At 42.5% G+C, this 22814-nt stretch overlaps 1 protein-coding gene and 1 pseudogene across 1 annotated transcript in view; one reads left to right on the top strand and one right to left on the bottom strand.

Annotated features, from left to right (window-relative positions):
- asic4a (acid-sensing (proton-gated) ion channel family member 4a) overlaps nt 1–22814 on the top strand; it is a 100873-nt gene that overhangs the window by 7009 nt on the left and 71050 nt on the right. The window lies entirely within an intron of this gene.
- On the bottom strand, nt 12281–13630 carry LOC146691096 (uncharacterized; annotated as a pseudogene).

Genomic DNA, 22814 nt, shown 5'->3' with positions numbered 1-22814 from the left:
CGTTAACGCCATAACTGCATTAACGCGGCAAATTTCCATTAGCGAGTTAGCATGGATTGTCCAGTGCATGCACGGTGTCAACGTGTTAGCGTGGTTAGCTCATTAATGGATTAGCCCCGTGCGTTCGGTGCGAACTCGCTAACTGGGGTTTGCCCCGTTAATGCGGGTATGGCGTTAACGTCATTTTAACGAGATTAACGCTTACGGCACTAGTGTTTTGGTTTGTTTGTTTGGGGTTTTTTTTTTTTTTTTTTTTCCAGCCTAATAATGCTTCCTTTATTTGCATCAACATTGCTTTCTGGAGATCCAGCTACCAAAAGTTCAACACTTAAACTCCTGCTCTTTGTCTACTTATTTTGTCATGGAATAATGTGAGTACAGGCCTCACCAAAAATTTCCAATTACTTTAGAGCAGGGGTGCCCAATCCCGGTCCTCGAGAGCTACCGTCCTGCAGCTTTTAGATGCATCCTTGTTCCCACACACCTGAATCAAATGAATGGCTTGTTGTCAGGCCTTTGACAAACATGATGGCATGCTGAAGAGATCAAACCATTTGATTCAGCTGTGTTGGAGTAGGGATGCATCTAAAAGCTGCAGGACGGTAGCTCTCGAGGACCGGGATTGGGCACCCCTGCTTTAGAGACTCTGAAAATGTTGACTGTGTATAAAAGTAGCTCTAATTCCTAAACAGTTGATGCAATACTTTTGTTGAAACCCTCGAATTAAACCTGGGAGTCTGCACTTGAATTGCATCTTGATTGATTGTTGTAGTGTACAGAGGTAAAATTACAAACATTGTGTCACTGTCCAAATACCCATAGACTTACCCATACAGCTTAACCACAGCACTACCCTCAGTACTGCTGCTGCTGTTCCTCTGGGTTTTTTTTTTTGTTTTTTTGTTTTTTTTAAAGAACCCTCATTAAGCAGTGATTTTGGAAAAAGTTAATCAGTTATTTAAGTATGCATTTTCTTGAGTAAAGTTTAATGAAGTATTTTTGCACATGTGTCATAATAAGGCTTTTTAAAATACATTGCAGTAATGATGAATGGCATTCACTGTGAAGATAAGTATGATTATGAAAGTCTTTGGCCGAGACACTTTAAATCTACACTTGTCTTCCTAGCTGCCAATGTGAGCCTTTTATTTTGTCATGTTTCCTGGGCTCTGAATACATTAGTGGAAATTCCTCTGAAAAATTAACCAAGCTTGCTTTTAGGCCACCACATAATGGGTTGGTGCTTCTTCATCCCCCCAAGATTTAATTACTTTGAGAGAGATAGCACATGCAGGTAGACAAAACAAACAGAGACACCTTACAAAGTAATTCTGTTTTATACACTTGCATTACTTTAATCAGTAGAAAGTAACGTAGAGTTCTGAAAAAGAAAACATTGGTTTTATGAAAACTGCAATGCTACAGTGGTGGTAAAATAAACAACACAAAAGTGTCTTGGTTTTCTCTTTGTTCTTTTAAAGCCTCATCCTAAAACACTGGAAAAAAATGTCTCATAGGACTGATATTACTTGAGATCATGGGCTTGAGCTACCAAATTAAAGGTTTCAAAGAATTTATTTTTGTGGGATAATTTTAGTATGGACCAAAATTTGTATTTAACATAAGAGCATGCCTTCTGGCAGCCATTTGTGGATTGTAATTTAAACTGAAAGACTAACATAATATCTTTTAAATGCATCCCCACTCCCCCAGTAATGAGGTCTTAAAAGATTTTAGGAGGGGAAATACAAGACAGAAAACAGCTGTAGTGACTTTCTGTATAGTATACCATGGATGTCTAGCAGAATATATGAAATAATGCACACTGGTGCATTGGTTTAATGTTACCACTAAAGTGTAGATGGTATTTCAACCAGAAATGCAATTCAGTTTTTACTAAAAACTATTCAAAGTTTCCATTTCACTGGCAAATGATTGTGCATAGATATGGCAAACCTACTTTTTAATATAATTTAATAACTGTTTTACTATTTGAAGCCATCCTGACTTCAAAATGAAGTAAAACTGATGTATTTCCGAAATAAAACTTCATTGAAACAAGGGAGGAAAACTAAAAAGTAAATTAGATGAAATCTTTGAATACTAAATGAAAACTGCGGCTGTTTCTGAGGCTGTCGTTGCATTGCTACTTCTACTGTTAGGTGGTCTCGATGTGTGCAGTCCCATTCTGTCTGATATTTTAAATAGACAGAAGTGGAGAAATCGTGGCCAGCGTTACTTGGATAAAAATGTCAGTCGGCTACAATTCAGCCGATGGAAATCGCACGCAGCACAAATGTCATACCGAATATTTACCCCTGGCACAGTCTGAACATGAGGGCCTTGTCTATCCGCTTGGCTGGACACTTGGCCCTTATTCTGAATTATGTCTAATGTCACACACTTGGCTGTGCCCCTTGCTGCTTTTTAGAGTTTGCGTCCACATATGCAATGTTTTCTCAACAAGCATGCTTATTAATATCCTTTTGCTTTCTTTTTTTTATTCTACACTCAGTTTCCCTCGTTACTGTTTCCTACAGTTAATGCAAACAAGGTTAGAAGTCTAGTACATAAACGCTAAGGTGTTATGACAGGTGTGATATTTTGTCAGAATCTGAGTTTGTTTTGTGCACCACCTGAGCAGCCCTTCCAGTATGATGATTTTTGGTATACCTTGTTGTTTCCTCTCAGGAGACACGAGCAATGATTAGTCAAACGGCTTCGGGGCCGGCTTTCCAGCAAAAGCACTAAATGCATTTTTTAACCTCAGTTTAATATCGGTTCCTTACATTGTATATTGCTTAATAATGTACGCCCTGCCTATAGAACAGTATGCTCTGATAGAAAATGCTGAATTATTCAAGCTAATGCTTTCCTAATGCCAATAGCTCCTGGTGGCCATCTTTGAGACCATTTGCTGTGGAGGGACCTTTGTTAAGTCTTTATGCAGTTTTATAGGCTGCAGCTTGGAGGGAAAGATTAAAAATTTTCCACCAATATCACCTTTTCAAGAGCAACTGCACTGCTGTAGACACAGCTTAGACAGCTAGAACAGAGCCACTCGATTCATAATATCCAGAGATGAGAAGAATTCATCTGTACCCTGGTTGTCCAGTCGGCTACAGAGCCGAGTGGGAATCATCTGTCTGCAAATATGTTCTATGAAGTGAACCAGTGCACATTATGTATAAACAACACATTTAAACCAAATTTATTTCTGGATGAATGTGATCAACTAAAACACCATAATTTCTGTTCAGATCCTCACAACCTCATCTTTTATGAACCAATCAGTCAACTTCTGTGCTCACAACCTTCGGATATAGCACTATACAACCATATTTGCTGAATATCATAATGGAAAAGCTGTTGGTTTTGCTGACAACTCACTGTTGACAGGTCTGCACTGTAGCCGGCTGAGCTGGCGTTACCTTCACACACTGACAGGAGAAGCTTTTTCACAGTTCCTGGAAGTCCTTATTCAAAACTTTTAAGAGGAGATGAAAGAAGGATATGTTTTTAAAAATTTAACTGAGATTTTCAACACAGTTCAGCTGTCACTTACACTTGGGAACTCAAGCTGGTTCCTAGCTGCTCAACCGTAATATATGTAAGGCCATGATCGATGTTGTTTACATTGTTTATGTATGCTGTAACAGAAAAGATACGGCTTTTATCACTTTGTTTTCTTTGCCTTTATCCAGTTGTTTATAATGCATGCACCAGCATACTGACAGAATGTTAATCAAACAACACCCAAGATTTCTATGGTTTTAAGCTAACTAGAGCAGTACAGTGTTTACATTTTCATTGGGTACATTTTGTGAAGATAGTTATGTGTCCTTATTTATATATAAAATTACAGTTACTGTTGCAGTGGTTGATGCCTGTTTTAAACATGGACAAAGTTTCAAATATTGAGGGCTGGTAGTCAAAAACCATTCTCTAAAAACACTTCTTTTATAGCTATTATCAGTTATATATGTGTATGAAATCAAAGCAAGGGGATGTCCTTAATATGATCAATTCAGACACCGGCTATTAACTTGTAATGACACTTAAATTACAATTAAATTGCAAGTTTCAATATAAAAACAAGGCATTGCCAATTTAATGTAAAAGAAATTGTGAATGCAAAGGGCAAAAATACAGTCATTCAAACATTTTCTCCACTTGTAGCACATGCTGCACATTAGTATGTACCTTGAGCATCCCCTTCTTTTTCCCTCAGTGCAGAAAAAGCAGCCGTCACCCAGCCAGGATTTCTTCTTAAACACAATACTTTCACGCCCCTGTTTTGGTAATATGACGACATCAAATCTTTCACCTGATGTTGGCAGCTTTATCATCTGGGTCTGTCCTCTGCTGACAAAACACTTGACCTTCAGGTGTGGTGAAATGTCATCTGATTTAGCACGGCCAGTTTGAATTGCCACCACTCGTTTTGTTATCCAAGCGTTGCTTTTTGGATTGCAAGTGTCAGAGCAAATGCATTACAGTGAAATAAGCCTGTTTAAAAAGGAGAGTCACGCCAATGGGGATTTCTAGTATCATTTCAACGTAGCATTTAAATAGCTGTTACTGTATATTTATGCATCTGCTTCTGTGTAATTTTAAAGAATGCGATGATGGATATTCAACTCACATTGTCTGGTAGCTTTGGTGATTTGTAAGTCAAGTAAATGTTGAAACATCTCGACCTCTTTTTTTTTTTTTTTCCCCAGCACGACAGAGACACTATATTTATGCACTACAAATCTTTGAAGTGGCGTTCAGGCGGAAACGCGTGATTTTATCCAAAATGACAGAGGGGGAAGCCATGATGCACTCAGGTCTTGAAACATTGAAGATGATATTGTGGATGGCGTGTTTTCTAAATATAAATGAAACATCGCTACCTGTGCTCGTCCCTTTTTTCTTAATTTATGCTTCTCCTTCAGTTGGCACAGTAGTAGCTTTTTGTCCAGTATAATGTCTGTCAAGCTGCTTTTACCGATATTTTCACCTCGCCATCACCAAGTCACTCTTAGGCGTGTTTGCTTAAACAAGCATGTAACTGTCGTCATGTTATCCGATGGTGTTGTCAAGATTAATTCTCTGTTTTCTTAATGCATGCTAATGAGAAAGTTGTGTGCATTTGATTGTCAATAAAGTGAAATACGGCTCTGCTCCCTAAATGCTGGCTCCGTTCAATATCCTATTAAAGTTGAATCACAGATAACTTGGCGCGCATCAGGAAAGCAATCTGAAATTTGTGCTGACATTGATCCAGCAGGAAGGAGACCTATTGCTCCGATTAACACTGCTGCCCCAGGAGAGGAGTCCCTTGGCCATTAATAGCCCTCTGTCCTAGATTTTACTTAGACCATATAAAATGCTTTTATTTATGAGACAAATACTGCAAAGCATTATGGATGTAGAAGACGAGTACCAACCTTTTTGGCTATCCCTGGGAGCTCTGCGTTTCATTTCCAGGTAATACTTTAGCCCATATTATTTTTCTCATCTGTTAGCATGACATCTTTGCTGATTGTACAATGTTTTAAAGATTACTCTGGAGCACACATATAAATCTTAACCATGCTGTTATTGTAGCATTGGGAGTCATGTGTATTCTGAAAAATCTGTTGTGCTACCATGTTTGTCTGGTGTCGGTATGTTGCTGTTGTTCCTACAAAGTCATATTAATGTTGCTTCAGCACCTGACCAGCTTGAAAACTCGGGTGTGTGTCCCATTTGGTGACTCGGTGAACCTCTTATTTTCTGTTTACAAAAATATTTTCATTTTTCAGACGCATGTTAGTTATGCAAAGCTACAAAAAACTACTTAACTTTTTATGAAATGGTTTGTGTTTAGAGAGATCCACAGTGTTTTTGGCTTGGCCTTCTGGCACAAAGCCCTGAATGCTTTGCGTGTGTAGTCTTTTTTTCTACCAGGTTTCAAAGCTATAACAAAAGCATGGCTGATCAGTTGTAGTGATGATACTGGGGCAGCATTGATTACGTTGCAGGGAGAACACCAACACAGGGATGAGCTGACATTTGGTGTAGCCTTATCCTCACAGTCAGAGTACGAGGCTGACCTCAACATAAAGCTAATGGCTCAGAGGAAAAACAGAATAGCAACCATCGTGGGACTAGGAAAAAAAAAACAGTGATTTCCTTATGATTGAGTTGATTGGGGGGTTTTGCATGTAGTGACCAATTCCAGGGAGTTTTTGCAACCAACTGGTAGACAATAGGCAAAGATTTTAATTTTTGGGAACTTTTTTTGTGTGTGTTTTGAAATTGATTACATTATGCATTATCAGATTTGTTTATAAACTCTTTTTTTTTTTTTTTTCCTTTTTTTTTGTCTCTATTTTTTATTATGCTTCAGAAATGTGGAATTGAAGGTGTGGTTAAAAAGGAGGCTGAGCATTTGCAGACCAGGATTTCTTTAATTCTCGAATAGATTTATTTTTCACGTTTAATCATCTCAGATCCAACTAATGGGTGTCTCGACAAATTTTAAATGGTTCACGAGAACATCTGTAAAATGCCACGCACCCTTTCTAAGTGTGCCAATTATTTGAATACCAGATGTCTGCGTGCGGCTGTAGTCTAATGCCAACTCAGGGGAGGCTGCGATAATTACACCCACTCATAATGTGATTGTCTGATCTTACGACGCGACGAAATACATGTAACATGCATCGTGGCAGAAAAAGACAAATAGCTTATTCATTAGGCAAACCCCAGGAGCTTGGAGACAGAAAATGACACATCTTTGTCTTTCTTCTTTCTTTAACTGTGATCTCATCTGTTTAATTACAAACACTGTGATAAGGGCAGCGTCTTGGAATAAATATGACCAGTAATGAACTATGGCATCGCTGTTTATGCATGTCCTTGACATTCACTTGGAGAGGGGGGGGGGGGGAGGGGGCTAACAGCATCCTTCTAAACAAATCTTAAAAGTCCACTGGAAGGGATAAATGTCAGTGGGCCTCACTGAGAAATCGCCGTGCTTTTTTCTTCTTGTTTGACCTTCACTTTGTCTACTCTAAAGAGAATTAGCAGGATATTAATAAATAATTGGTATGTGGTATATGAAAGTGATCCCCAGAGACAGATTGAATATGTCTTCCATAAAAGCATGCCCTTAAACTGACAATTAATTAGTGCGTTTAGGTAATGATAAATAATTAATTAGTATGACATTGAGGGACTTCTGGGACAGCGCGACAACTAGATAAATTACCAAGCTCCAAGATCGGCTAAATAAGCCTAAGACGTGAGCCCACACCACATAAATCCATTGTGTATTTGAATATCAGTGTAATCTAATTGGTGTCATCATATCTCTCTTGGCAAGTGCTTCGCCTAAGGATACTATTTGGCTGCTTCAGTGGAAGTGTGCTGTGAACAGATCAATAGATGTAGTGGGCATGATTATGTTACGATTATACACTGGAGAGAGTGAGAGAGAGAGAGAGAGAGGTGATTTGAAGAGAGGTGCCACACCTCTTGGCACAGTTCCTTCCGCTGAAAAAGCTCAGTGGGAAACAGAGCGGTCAGCGAGCTTGGCTGCAGCCCTGCTTTAGGACCAGCTGGCTGGAGAGCAGAATTAGAGCCTCCCCCCTTGTTTCCACCTGCCGTATGCTGCTCAAGTGTTCCAAATCAAGCCATTATTTGCTTCATTTCCTTGCTGTCTGACTCAGCTTGCAAGTAAGTCAGCTGCCCACCCCGTGGCATGACATGTGACTATTCTGAAAGATAAGTCTAAAAGAAATCTAAAGGCAAAACAGAGCACACTTATTTAACTACAAACAACAGGAAAAACAGCAGGATGAAGTGTGTTCTTTAAAGTCTGGGTAATAAATGTAATTCATGTTTGTCATGCCTCGAAAAAAGTATCGCAGCCTAATTCTAATGATTTAAAAAACTGCTATAAACTGTAGTTGGTGTTCAAAATTCTGCTTTGAGGCCACTGATCGACAGGTTGCAATCAGCCCAAATGAACAGCACTAACCTGCAAACCTGCAATAAATGTGCAATATTTGCAGATGTTTTCGAGTGTGGGACATGCAGAACCCTGAAAAATTAACTGCTGATGATGTCACTGGAAGATTTCTTGATATTTAACATTAAATGCATAAATTCTTATCAAAACACAGTTACTGAACCTAAAGAGCCACCGTGGACCTTGTTCCCTATGATACTGACTTCATGACTCCATAATGTGGTGGTTTACAGATTCATCTAGCTAGAAAAAAAACCCCCTGGTCGATCATGGAAAGAGACACAAATTGGAGTTCATCAGGAAGTTCAGCTGACACAAAAATCTGCCAAATTAAAGCTGTGGCACATTGTTATGACCTCTTGTGGATAAGGGAGCAGCTAAAAGTAGCTTTTAACCTATATTTAACAATAAGGCGTCTTAGACTCATTAGCAGATGTGTAGTTTGGATGACAGCAGATAATGGCGGGATATCAGGATGTCGTTCAGTTTGTCCTGTTATGAAGCAGCAGTGGATTATTGATCAGTATCAGTATAAAATGGGGATGCTGGTGGAGATTTTCAACTCTCCATTAATTGTCTCATTTTTGGGAAATTCAATTCAGTACATTGAGTTGATGCAAATTCTAGCGTCATGAGAAAATGCATTTGCATTAAGAAGGCAAAGCTAGCAAGCGAAACTATATGTTATTGTATAGCACCAGTAGGTGTAGTAAGCAAGGACCAACCTCCAGAGCTGCAATGCGAAAGTAGCAAAAACTGCAGTGGCAAGGTGCCAGATGAAGCTACGCAAAAAGGAAAGTCAGCTCCGCAGACTTCTATGTAAATATGTGCAACTTTATAGCTTAATGCATTTTTACAGCCTGGTAAAAAATATAGTTTTAGCCTCTGTTGATAGTTTTCCCCTTTTATAACATCTCTACTTGGGCTATTTCTTTTTAAATAAATCATCCCCCTAATTGATTTATTTAATTGACTAGTCACTGGAGCAGGCTTTGTTTTCATGTTCAATTTTGAAGCATTTTTAATTGATTTCCAGACTAATATGTGGCTTTCTGTGTGGTACAGCCCACCCAAGTTTGTGCTACAGATTTGATTCAGTTCAGTTTTATTTATGCAATGCCAAATCACAACAACAGCTGACTCAAGGCACATTATATTGTAAGGTAAAGACCCTACAATAATGCAATTAAAACAGAGAAAACTCCAACAATCATATGGCAAGTGCATTGGCAACAGTGGGAAGGAAAGACTCCCTTTTAACAGGAAGAAACTTCCAGCAGAACCAGTCTCAGGGAGGGGCAGCTGTCTGTCCAACTGGTTGTGAGTGAGGGGAGGAAGATGGAAGAAAGACAATCTGTAAAAGAGAACCAGAAATTAATAATAACTAATGATTAAATGCAGAAATTATTATTGTTATTTTTGTTATTTATTATGGTTTGATGCTACAGTTCAACAAAGTTGAAAGCCCATCAATTCCATTCACACAAGCCTTAAAGTTCTTTTTTTTAATGGGACCACAACAGAGTCTGTTTTCATTCCTACGTCTCTGAATAATTGAAATCAGCACTCCTAAAAGCTACGGTGTGGAAAAATGAACCAGACCTGATCCTCACAGAGGTTGCGATGATCCTCGGAAGAGGTCACCTTTAACTGTGGCTCTTTCTCATGGCCAAACTCTGGTCTGATCTCACCAGACATCGCCTTTGTACAGAGTAGATGCCACTGAATAAATAAAACCCTCACTCTTTGAAACGAGAGTGTAAGATTCCCGCATCTCATTAGACAGAACTTGCACTTGCACTACGTGGACAAAGAAGTGAGAAAAAGAGACTGTTTGTGCCAGTGTCTTTGCAAAAGATCAAATTTTTATGTCGAGCTTGATCTCCTGTTCTGTTATACCAGCTGCATTATTTCAAAAATGCTCTGGGAGAGTTGTTGGCTCGGGGTACGAACCATTTCACAAAAGGAAAATTCACCCTTGTCATTCTTTAAAAGTGCAAGATTATTGCTTAAACCCAATCAGCTAAGAAGACAGTGCAATCTAGTTGATACTTGCGCTGAAAAACTTAGTGACAGTTTGCTTCTGAGATAAATTGGCCCCGGCAAAAGTGTCTCCTGCTGGTGGCCAGTCTGTGTTATCTGTGCCATGAACATGCAATTTCTCCTTGATTGTACTCCCCACGGATAAGTAAACACATTCAGCAGAGCAGTAAACTACAAAGGACAAGCATTCAAAAGACAGTAGTAATAATCTGGCTGAGGAGACAAATTCAAACCCTAATTCACAGAGATTCAGAAGATTTCAGGTACTCGGATTGTCAGCCGGCAGTAAACGCGATTTTATTTTTTATTTTTGGGACGATTCATTTATTAAGATAAAACTTGCTGTCAGTTTGTTCTTCCTGCATGGCTGCAGATTACGAAGCAAAGAACTTTTATATCGTTCTGATTTCCTAGATGTCTCTGAGAGATGGACTATACCTGACAGATATGAATGAAATATGAAATGCCTTGGCAGCCCGGACTATCCCAAACAGCACCTCAGTTTTGCAGTACAAACAGCACTTTGCAGTTTTACATGGCCGGGTTAATGTTGCAGACTTGCATGGAAAAAAAGTGCAAGAAGAAGGTTAATGCTAGCATGTAAGTCCCAGGTGTGCCGTGCAGCAGATTTAACCGGAGGGGTTTTGTCCCATATGGATTGTGAAACATGTATTTTCATATCAGAGGGGAAACGATAGTTACGGCACTCTATGTTGTAGCGCGTATTTAGATTGAAATGGCAACGGCATGTTTACCTCTGGCTGTTGATAGAGCCATAATCTCTTTCAAACTGTGAGGACTGTTCCTCGTTAGTGTGCAACAGTATCATAAAAATCTTTATGTCACCACGAGCAGCACAAGAATCATACTTTGAATTTCACTGAAGTTAAACTGCCTTCTCTTGTCATCCTGTAGGCAGTCTGAAATTAACTTTTTTGCTCACTTCCAAAGGCTGTAAACTAAAAGAATTACCTGCCAAGAATACCACCTCTTATCAGGCAAAATAATTATTATTTTTTTTTCATCAAAGTACATCACCCTGTAACTTCTTTGCCTTTTTGAAGCGCAGCTTTAATACACACTCACATAAGCACTTGTTTCCTCACTTATTTTCCCATAATAATTTAATGTGTCAGACCTGCCACGAACAGTAATCGGTGGGATACTGTTAAGCGAGAGATGACATTAATTTAATAATATGACATTTGTACTCGATGGTTCACTGAACAGTAGGCTTTCAGTTGTTTTGATTTACTAAAATATGTCACGAGTTGATTTCGCAGAGAGAAATATTAAACCTCCCCTCCTGCTGACGGGTTGGAAAGGGTTTTGTTTGAGCACACAGTGAACAGTCCATTAAAGATTTTTGAAGCTGATACAAAAGGGCAAATGTGGCGAAGAAGAAAAAACCCCAGAATTACACAAAACACTGGAACAGCAGTGTGCACACTACTGTGTCTACCATGGAAAAGACATATGTGGTGTTTTAAAAATGTGTGCCATTTCATTTGCCTTGTAGTGAAAAAAAGAAGATGTTCAGGATACGTTGGCTATTACTTTGTCTCTTCTGTTTGGTTTCTTTGGGCTGGAACAAAGGTTCAAAATAAGTTGTTTTTCACCAAAGACAGTTTTAGCAAATTTCCCTGCATCATGGTTGGTGCTGTGATGCAGGGACTGTTCCTAGGAGCCCGTTCAAGGCTGTTTTCAGGGGAGAAAAAAGTACCTACAGCAGCGTAAGTGCTCCTAAACAGCCCTGAAATTTTTCCAAGCAGGACTTTGTGTCACGGGCTGCGATGGCAGACCGTGGAGTGACAGTGAAAGCAGGGCCCAAACGCGAGACTCTAAGTGAAGGACAGTGGATTTATTTACAGGAGGTGAAAAACACACAACTATATACAAAATCCCAGCACTGTGGTCCCGTGGTGATTCTCCCTGAATCCCACACAGTGCAGATGTCCGTGAGAAGTGAAAGGTGGCGACTCCAAAAAACTCCAATACCCACACCGCGACTTTAGAGGCGTACTCCGCTCCCGATTCCTGGTAACACAAAAGGCAGAGGGTTAGCAGGGGATCTGTTTCCGCGGAGGTTACGTAAAAGCTCACGGCAGTACTGACGAGTTCTGACTCAAGGATCCAGCGTCGGCCTCAGCTCAGCTGCAGTCCTAAATGCCGTTCCTAGACGAGCGTAATCTGCTGCAGCTGGCAGAGGACGACGAGCGGCAGGTGCGGCCGTCTCTCGAGTAGATCACTTCCGGGTTCGCAGTCTCCTCAGCGAACCCACACCTCCGGAAGCTCACACAGAGACACATGGAGAGATGGAGAGCAAACCAATACAACACACGGAAAACATAAACATAAACATACACTGAAAATGCCTGAGCCCTGGGTCCCTAGACCCAGGCCATGACAGTACCCCCCCTCTAAGGGTCGGCTCCCGACGACCCAAAAACACAAACCAAAAACAACAGTACAACCAACCCAGGGCGGGCGGCGGGAGGTCCAGGACGGAGGGCCCCAAAACCACTCCGCTAAACAGCCACTACAAAGCAACAACAGAAAAACACAGTTCAACAGTCCAATCCCCCGGTCCAGCGGCAGCAAACACAGTTCCGGCGGCCGACCCGCAGGATGGCAAAACAAGCGGGACCCGCCGCGGGTTAGACAGTGGCGGCAAAACAGTTCAGGTGGCCTACCTCTAACCCCTTGATGGAAACGCAGCAGCTCCGGCGAGCGGCCACGGGTCCGGCAGCTGCGGCGGAACGGTTCCGGTGGCCTGCCACGGGTCCGGTGGCGGCGGCGCTGCTCCTCCGGCGGCCTGCCACGGGTCCGGTGGCGGCGGAACGGTTCTGGTGGCCTGCCACGGGTCCGGTGGCAACGTCGCTGCTCCAGTGAGCAACAGCGAGGCGTGGCACATGGTCTATGACGCACCGGTCGCTGACGTGGACGCACTGGACGTGGATGGCGTGGAGGCCGCGCTAGACGTGGAGGTCCCTCCAGTTCGCTGACCTCCGGCTGAGCGGGCCCCTCCTCGGCTGGCAGCGAGAGCCCCTCCTCGGCTGGCAGCGAGAGCCCCTCCTCTGCTGGTGGTTCGCTGAGCTCCTCCGGCTCGCTGAGCTCCTCCGGCTCGCTGAGCTCGGCTGGCAGCGCCGGTTGTTCCTTCCGCTCGCCGAGCTCCTCTGCTGGTGGTTCGCCGAGCTCCTCTGCTGGTGGTTCGCCGAGCTCCTCTGCTGGTGGTTCGCCGAGCTCCTCCGGCTCGCCGAGCTCCTCCGGCTCGCTGAGCTCCTCCGGCTCGCTGAGCTCCTCTGGCTCGCTGAGCTGCTCCGGCTCGGGCTCGCTGAGCTCCTCCGGCTCGCTGAGCTCCTCCGGCTCGGGCTCGCTGAGCTCCTCCGGCTCGCTGAGCTCCTCTGGCTCGCTGAGCTGCTCCTGCTCGGGCTCGCTGAGCTCCTCCGGCTCGCTGAGCTCCTCCGGCTCGCTGAGCTCCACAGCTGGCGACGCGGGCTCCTCCGGCTCGCTGAGCTCCACAGCTGGCGACGCGGGCTCCTCCGGCTCGCTGAGCTCCTGCTCGGGCATGCTGAGCTCCTCAGCTGGCCGTGCGGGCACCTCCGGCTGCGCTCCAGTCACAGATGGATGATCCGGAGGCGAAGATGGTGATGCGGTGTACGCAGGCGGGGAAGGTGAAGGCAGAGCCGGTGAAGAAGATGGCAGAGGGGTGACTACATGCGGATGAGATGACGACAGCGCTACATCCACAGATGGTGAAGCCGCCAGCGGCATGGAGACTGCTGAATGAGGCGACGCTAGTCGTACTGTAGGCCGGCTTGCAGCAGAGTCAGCGGCGTCACCATCCACTGAAAACAAAAAAGCAGATGGGGTGAGAAATGAAAAAGTGTCCTTATTAGTCACCACAGCCGGTTCTTGAGATGTCCGGGAGGGCGGCTGCGGTGAGGAACGCCGGCGGCGCGAACGTCGTTTCCATGTAGACGTCGGGGCCGGCGTCTCAGGCTGTGAATCCACCAGCTGTCCGGGCCGGTGAGCAGCCTGAGGAGGAGAGTGGAGGTGGAGGGTGGAAAGCAGGAAGTCCAGGACAACTGAATTAAGGGAGTCCACCAACCAGGGGAATTCAAACAGCATCCCCTGCAGCCGCCTCTCCACGGCGCGACGCAACCCCTCCGTGGGCTTCTCCCACCACAACTCACACATGCGGTAAACCTTGTCCATAACCTCCCCCCTGAGCCTCTCCTCAGAGACCGCTGGGTCCAGACGTGGCGCTGTAAACCGAGCTGAAGGTGGCCGCTGATCGGCTAACCGAACTGAAGATGGCTGCTGATCAGCTGACTGAACAAACATAGCCCCAGAATAAAGAGTTCCAGACGAAACAGTCTTGATTCCTGGATTTGAAAGAACGTCAGGCGCACAGTCTTCTGAACCTATGGGAGAATAATCGCTCTTAAAACGAAAACTTCTATTTTCCCAAACCGGAGAAACACGAGCTGTAGTGTTCATGAAGCTGGCGGAATGTGACGAGGGCGGATTTTGATGTGGCTGCTCCTGCAGTGATGTGGGAGCGCTGGGTGTGTCGGGTGGCACGAGAATAATCCCTAGCATCTTATAGAATGCCTGAGCGGGCGTAAGCTGATTGCTGTCAGGCTCATAGTAATCCTCCCGGGACCGGCTAGGGCATTCTCTGCGAGACCGAGGCGTCCGCGGAGAGGAAGCAGACGAGTGGGCTGAAGGGTAGGCTGCCAGCGAGGAACGGCAGCACGGAGGCCCTCCAAGCACTAGTCGGGTCCCGTCAAAACGGCAGCTGCGCTTCCGCGGTGAGTCCGCTGGGTCCATAGTGGCTGGATCCTTCTGTCACGGGCTGCGATGGCAGACCGTGGAGTGACAGTGAAAGCAGGGCCCAAACGCGAGACTCTAAGTGAAGGACAGTGGATTTATTTACAGGAGGTGAAAAACACACAACTATATACAAAATCCCAGCACTGTGGTCCCGTGGTGATTCTCCCTGAATCCCACACAGTGCAGATGTCCGTGAGAAGTGAAAGGTGGCGACTCCAAAAAACTCCAATACCCACACCGTGACTTTAGAGGCGTACTCCGCTCCCGATTCCTGGTAACACAAAAGGCAGAGGGTTAGCAGGGGATCTGTTTCCGCGGAGGTTACGTAAAAGCTCACGGCAGTACTGACGAGTTCTGACTCAAGGATCCGGCGTCGGCCTCAGCTCAGCTGCAGTCCTAAATGCCGTTCCTAGACGAGCGTAATCTGCTGCAGCTGGCAGAGGACGACGAGCGGCAGGTGCGGCCGTCTCTCGAGTAGACCACTTCCGGGTTCGCAGTCTCCTCAGCGAACCCACACCTCCGGAAGCTCACACAGAGACACATGGAGAGATGGAGAGCAAACCAATACAACACACGGAAAACATAAACATAAACATACACTGAAAATGCCTGAGCCCTGGGTCCCTAGACCCAGGCCATGACACTTTGTGCTGTATTATGTTTTTTTTTTTTTAAAAACACAACCCAAAAAACAGTAGCATATCAGAAACAAGATGAAAAATAGCAGACTGCTGGTCTCTCAAATAACTGCCATCAAAAACACAAAATTTGCCATGCACACCGATGCCAAGGTTTTATTTCATTCATTGTATCAAAGCAGGAGCAATTCAGAAGCTGAGAGTTTAGTCCGGAAAGGGTCTTTTATTTAGAAAATTGACCACATTCTCCATGCCTCCTCCCGACTTCCTCCTCTCCTCGTCTGTTTTGTACAGTCTGACCTATCTCCTATCAAAAATAGATTAATAGACTCGCTGTGTACTTTTAGCGACACAGAGCAGAGAGCTCTTTCTGAAGCACTTCCAGGACACGCTGTGGCACTTCTGGTGGAAAAGTATTGTCTTGAGTGGGAGCAGTCAGCCGTGTAGCAGCGGTTTTACGTCCCCCCCCCCCCCCCCCCCCATTTTCACAATTGTTTTGGTCTCAAATTAGAAATCCTGCACTGTTTTGGGATGTCCTAACTTGGTGTCGTGGCAGAACCTATTCGAATTATTCCACCTCACCTCTGGAACGCAGTGGATCCTTCATTGCCATGGAAACAGATAGCCTGAGAGGTCCGTAAATGTTCTGGCCACCGAAGAAGGCGGCTGCACTGTCGTCCTTGAGTTGTGTCCATTCTTTGGGTCATAGCGACGTATTACAGACCACATGAGCTAGACAGGAAGATACGCAGACTGCAGGTGACTCTTTTATTTGATAGTACTGGTCACTAATCACCTCGCTTTGTTAGGACCTGCAGGAAAAGCAGAAAACACAGTTTATTCTGGTGACTGACAGCGAGCCTGCACTCTATGGCTTCATTAATCTTCTGTGGTATTCGAGGAAGAATGGCAAACATACTAGAGCTTACATCTGTGACATGAAAACCACAACTTGCATCGTGTGTCATGTCAGCTTATTTGTAACTGGGGCGTCTTGACATCAGCCAAATAGTTTTTGTGCTTTAAAGTTGAACATTAGCAGCGTCAGAATAATTTCATCTGAATTACATCTGTAACAGTCATTTCATGTACACGGAAAATGAGTTTTTTAAGCATTTTTAAATAATCAGTTGTCTTTCTAAAAAATTGTCTTTTATCTTTTTTGATCAATATAGCTGAATGTTGCCTTCCTGTTTTTCATGTCCTCTTTCACTAGCAGCAAGTAACCAGTTACCAATTTTAGTTTAATCTTTTTTGTTTTTGTTTTCATATCTGACAAATACTGCAGGATCATCATGGAAATGCTGGAGATTATCCGTGGAATAAGCATCTCTTAATAACTGCTCTATTTTTCTTCTGTTTTGTATCCTTACCTAGAACTGTCTATTATGTTACTAATTATTCATTTAAAGCCTCTTGAGATGCACTTATTTTATGAAAAAAAAACATGGTTGCGTAAAGGCCTCATTGAAATTGTGCATCTGTAAGATTTCCTGTAAATGCAAGAAAGCTCTGAAGAAGAAGAATTACAGTGTAAAACTAGTAATAATTATCATCTCAGGTAGGAATCAAGAACGCTTTCAGCCTCTTACTTGTAACTATTTCACCCATTTTATCAGCTAATATTTGTGCCATCAGAGATGTAGAGATGGTAATGAAGTTCTCCGCTTGTTTATGTGGTTAGTATTACTCGGGATCATGCTAGCTGGAAAATGTATTATTGTCATAACTCAAAAGGAAAGAGAAGGGCCATGATCATATGATGGGAAAGTGGTGGGAGGCACTATCATCCTCTCTCGAGGCCAGCCATGTAATTTCTTTTTTAGATTCACAGGCACAGTGAAACATTATCAAAGGGGACGGAACTGAAACCAAAAGGCTCCAGTTGCCTAGCAAAACCAGGCGGTGGAAAAGCAGAAGTTTAAACGTTGCGGTTTTGTATGGACTGAATAATAGAAAGCCACTCGGAGTCATTGTTTTGCTTTGATGTAACTAGCAGACAGTGCATGGAGGCAACGAAGAACAAAGAGTGAGAACAGAGACATTCAAATGCTGCTGTTCTTTTTACCAAGCGGTAATAGATACACCAGTTAGAGCTTTTAGGGTCATGATTAGCCATAATTGGCTAAAAAAAAAAAAATTGACATCTTTGAATTTGTGTTTCCAAAAAGATAAAGGGAAAAAAACAGTGCAACAGCATGGAGGTTTTAAATGAGCTGAAAGAAATGTCACTGTCTGTGCTTCTGATATCTCTTTCTTTTATGCAAGAGTTGCACATGAACACAATCTTTAAACATTTATTATTATATAGTAGAATTGTGTAAAGAGTCTGTATATATATATAATATAATCTTCAAACTTCACTTTAGTGGGATCAATGTAGCAGGTGAGATTTAAACTATCTTAAAGCTGCGCCATCCGCCTGTGAAACATTGATAATTGTGTCTGGGAACTGCTACTCCATCAGTCTCCCCATGCTGGAAAGTTAAGATCATTTGATCACCCACCTCAGAGACATCCCCGGCAGTGATTTACTCCCTGTATTTTATTTTATATTTTATCCGGCCGATCATCTATCTTGGCCTGGCACATGGAGCTTGGATTTGCCCTCTGTATTCTGTCTTCCAGATTACACCAGGTTCAGCAGCCTGTCTGCCGCCCACTGCTCAGCTGAAGCCTTCTGTGGGGCTTGTGGCACATGGCTTGGTGCCGATGATCCTGAGATGTTGCTTGAGGTTTAATCCCCGGCACTGTGAGAAATGAGGTTCTCTCGCCTCTCCTCCTTGCTCCTGCAACTTTGATCAAGCTCTAATGTGATTAGGCAGTGACCCTGACATGACTGGCCCAGCAACTTGTAAAAGAAGTGTGGAGAGAAGGGGAGAGGGGGCTGGGAGAGCATATGATATGACCAGTAAACCAGGAGAAGAAAGGAATTATTCTGAAGGTGTCTTTTCTCTGTTGCTGCTCTGCCTTGTGGGTAATAAAGGTTTCATGTATTCGTTTTACCCTGGCAAAAATTGCGATCTATAATGACCTGACATTTCTTTTTTAAAACTAGCCAAGAGGCTCATGATTTGAATGTTAACAGGGCTTTACTTGACGTAAGGTGCAGTCTACTGGGAGGAAGCTTCTTTTGAATTCTACACAATCCGGCCCCCTGTCAGACGAGTCGTCATGGACACTGATGTAAATCTCCCGCTTTCTGTATGACAGAGCAAAACATTTGCGTTCACTTCTTGTCACGAAGCGTAAATAACACATTTCAGCTACTCGCATAAGATTGGCCTTCGCTACACCCCTTACAGACATGTCTTGTTCCGAATCATGCACTGAGCCTGTTTACTGTGTCGTGTACTGGACTGCTCCCATATGTGCCGAACATTATTCTTGCCGTCAACTCGCTGATGATGTGTGGGGTGAAATGCAGTGCCTTAACATCAGAGGCCAAATGTGTCAAGTCTCGATATATTAACTTCACTCTAATGGACTTTATCAGCCATAGTGCAGAAAGTCATGGAGATTAGAGTGAGAGGGAGTGGATGCTTGATTATTTTTGCATTCTGTTTGGTTCCCTGCACCATGTCAGCAGCTGCATGCGGATAGTTAAAATGCCTCTTGGAAACAGTTGAATGCAGCATTACCTGCATTTCATCTGCTGATACAGAGCTGGGCCACAACCCCGATTGACTAAAACTGAGTTTGAAACCTGATACAATTTTGTGTATATTTTATTACAACTATGGGAAATATGTCAAGCAATTTATTGCAATGTGAGTTTCTAGAGTTCTTATGAGCTTAAAAGTCAATATTTGGTATGATCACCTTTATTCTTCAACACAGCCTGAACTCTCTGAGCAGCTTTCTTGTAATTTCTTTTAATGGTCTTCAGGAATAGTTCTCTGGGCTTCTTGAAGGACATTCAAAAAGCTCTTCTTTCGATGTTTGCTGCTTTTTGTTCTGATGCTCCCGCACTGCTTGAATAATGTCGCGATCCGGGCTCTGGGGAGGCCAATCCAGGACTAATAGTGTTCCTCTGTGTGTTTTTTTTTTTTTTCTATTCTGGTATGCTTTTACTGCATTGGCTTGTGTTTGTAATCATTGTCATGCTGAAAAATGAAGCCACTCAGATGTTTTCTAGATGATATTGCTTGGTGGATCAAAATCTGCCGCATTCGTAATTTCTTAAAGTTTGGAAACTAAACTGAACTAAAACAAAACTATTTAAATATACAAAACTATAAGAACTCGACACCCCCTCAACCTTTACATGCAATGGGATCACTGCGTTTTTCACTTTCAGTGTGCGTATACAAATGACTGTGTTCGAGAACTGTATTAATATTAAAGTCAAGGTAATATATTCTACATGTACACTTTTCCTTAATATGTATTTCAGTCAGACAGCCTAGCTTGCACCTATGTATTGTGCATTTCTTGCTTTCTTTGGCAACTCCAAAGGGACAATGTCAAAGAAGAGACAGAATGTGAAAGATGTCCTGTACAATTGGCAGTGAGATGGAAAAAGATGCAGCACCACCAGGGATCCTTCGCCATTAGTCTAGAATGAGAGAGCTGGTGTAGAATGGAAATAGGCTGATTTACAGCCACGATGGTGCTTTAGATCAAGAAAAAATGTGTCAGATAACTCCCACTGGTGATTGCATTCAGTGTCTAATTTTGACCAGGCATAAAACAGTAAACAGTATTTGTTCAACAATTAAATATGGACGCAAACCTGACAAAGGCCCATTTACTGAAATACATACAGATACAGCATATGCAGCAACCCTGTGGCATGTTTGGATTCAGTGCATTTATAATCTAACAGTGGTGTCTAAATTAATGCACAAATATCAATTATAATCATAATATGATGTGTATTTGTGTGTGCATGTGTAAACAGAAAGAGTAACAGGTGCATGTAGGACTCTGTTTTCTATGCATCAAACTAACTGTAATAGTTTTATTTTGACAACGGTACAGTTTCATATTATGTATGTTATTGAACTCTGGGGGAACCTGTGACTATAATAAACAAGAGCAGTCAGAGAGCACAAGTCCTCCCGAAGGGCAGTGACTTTACTAAAACTTTGATGTTTTAAGCTGGTTTTTATTAAAACATGCTGACTTCAGCCTCTTTTTATTATAGTATGATGACATAGATATTGTGGCATCATTGTGAGATTGTTTGACATTATATTGGAAAAAATAGAAAAAATAAAAAGTGTGTTGTATATCTTATGCATCTGCATGTCTTTTTATGCTAAATGGTTTCTTCATATTTTTTTCAAGGCCAACTTTTGACCTTGTGGGCTGACGATGAAGGTCAAAGTCAAACGCTTAGTCGCCTTAGGTACTCGTGTCTCTCAAGTCCTAGTAATATTGGTGTGGAGTTTGATGACTTTCCATAAAAACTGTGGGTAATATAAGGGCTTTACTGATTTTCACATTTGTGTGACCTTGACTTTGACCCAATTTTCAACAAAATTAAATCAGCTGAAGCTGTTATTGGTATCTTCAATCACACAAAATTAGAAAATCATATCCTGAAAATTCTGGATGCTAGACTACTAACAAACAGACTGACAGACAACAAACTGAAATGATTATATGCTCCCTTCAGGGGGAGAATAAAAGCATGAGAGAATGAATAGACCTGCAAATCTACGTATGCAGACACATATAGATACGTACGTTAAGAGATCAAGAGTTTTCCTTTTGGGACTGAAAACAGATCAGGAAGGGAAAATTAGTCACAAACATCAACATTGCGAATTTTCAACTGAGCGACTTTTGTGCCCGTGCAGATTAAAAGAACCAAAACAATACAAATAAAAGTGGTATTTGAATGTTTAGCTGGCACCGGGAAAGTTATTTGCTTTATAAATGTCATTATAAACCAAAGGTTGATTGGCTAGCGAATAATGACACATCTGCATTTAGACTGGTTCCCGTTTCTCTTTACCTCTCAGTATGAAATCTGTGTAAATGAAGGCTCGACTGTGCCACTGAATCAGGAAGACGGTGGTATTTTTGTGTTCTGTGTTAGCTCATGGTAGCTTTCTGGAAGCTCACAAAAGAAATTAGTCCCTTAGGGAGAGGGATAAAACCAAAAGTTAAAAAGGATCAGCATTCAGTTGATAAATGGAGCTTAAAGCCATTATTCTATAAGATCAAGCCTATTGATCACAGCAGAAGGTGGAAGGGACCTGGTCTTTGTAACACAGGTAGGTATATGGAGAGTGGATTTGACCTTTAAAAATGTAAGTTGGGATCAAATGTAAGTTTAAAAAACTTTGATTTTATGCACACATCTGGGGTGAAGTAGACAGTTTAGCATAATATTGATTTTAGCTGGCATCATGTCAATCTAACCTTACCACATTTTTTTTACATTTTATATATATATGTGTTTGGTGGAAGGAGATTTATGTGCAGAACCTTTTACTCCACTTTGGCATCCAGCGAAACAACATGCATCAGTAGAGCACAAATCTTCCTGAAAAACGACTTTCAATTTTGACAAAAACCTGGTAAACGCTCTTCTCTGCTTCATTAGGACTTATCATGCTTCCACATAGCACTCGTCGGGCACTGGGAGTCCAAAATCACTGTGTGCCTCACTGCATCCCAAGTCCCACCTCGTTCAGAGGCGTAATTTGACACTGTGGAGCTAGACAGGAACATAAACTAACAGAGATGCCAATGTGATGGCCTTTCCTAGATAAAGTGACAAATGCATCATTTGAGCGAGGTTCATTAATTTGGCTGGCCTATCTTAAGATTGTTTCTGCTCAGTAAATGCAAGATCATGGATTGAGTCATTTATAATGAATTAAGCGCATCCTGCTGCAGCGTTTCGGTTGTGCACTTTGCACAGTTTACTTGTCAATTGTTGGATTAATCAAGCTGTTTTGAATGGATGAATGCATCTGTGGCTTATAGAGAGTGAAACTTTTCCAGAAGGAGAGAGAGAGACTTTTGCTATTAAAGTGAAAATACAGGTTGAATAATGTGTCATCTATCTTTTTTTAAGTTTAGAAAGTAGAGCTAAAAATTTGGAAAATTTCTTTAGGTGAGAAATTCAGTGTTCATCGCAACCGACAAGTATGCTGTTTAAATTCTCTGCAGGCCTGAGTGAATAGATGTGGACATGAACAATTATGGTGATACCTGTGCTGTTCTGCTAGTAGATGCTAAGCTAAACTTCAGGTAAACACAAAATATTCATACATCATCTCCTCTAAAGCGATTCTAGCAAATGAATGTGGACCTGTCTGTGGAAGGTA

Source organism: Copadichromis virginalis, linkage group LG16 (assembly GCF_057382275.1).
Source record: "Copadichromis virginalis isolate Kocher_CV1m ecotype Utaka linkage group LG16, C_Virginalis_male_GT1.1, whole genome shotgun sequence".
Lineage (NCBI taxonomy): Eukaryota > Metazoa > Chordata > Actinopteri > Cichliformes > Cichlidae > Copadichromis > Copadichromis virginalis.
Note: the sequence above shows the minus strand (reverse complement) of the source record. Positions and strands in the feature narration are given on the sequence as shown.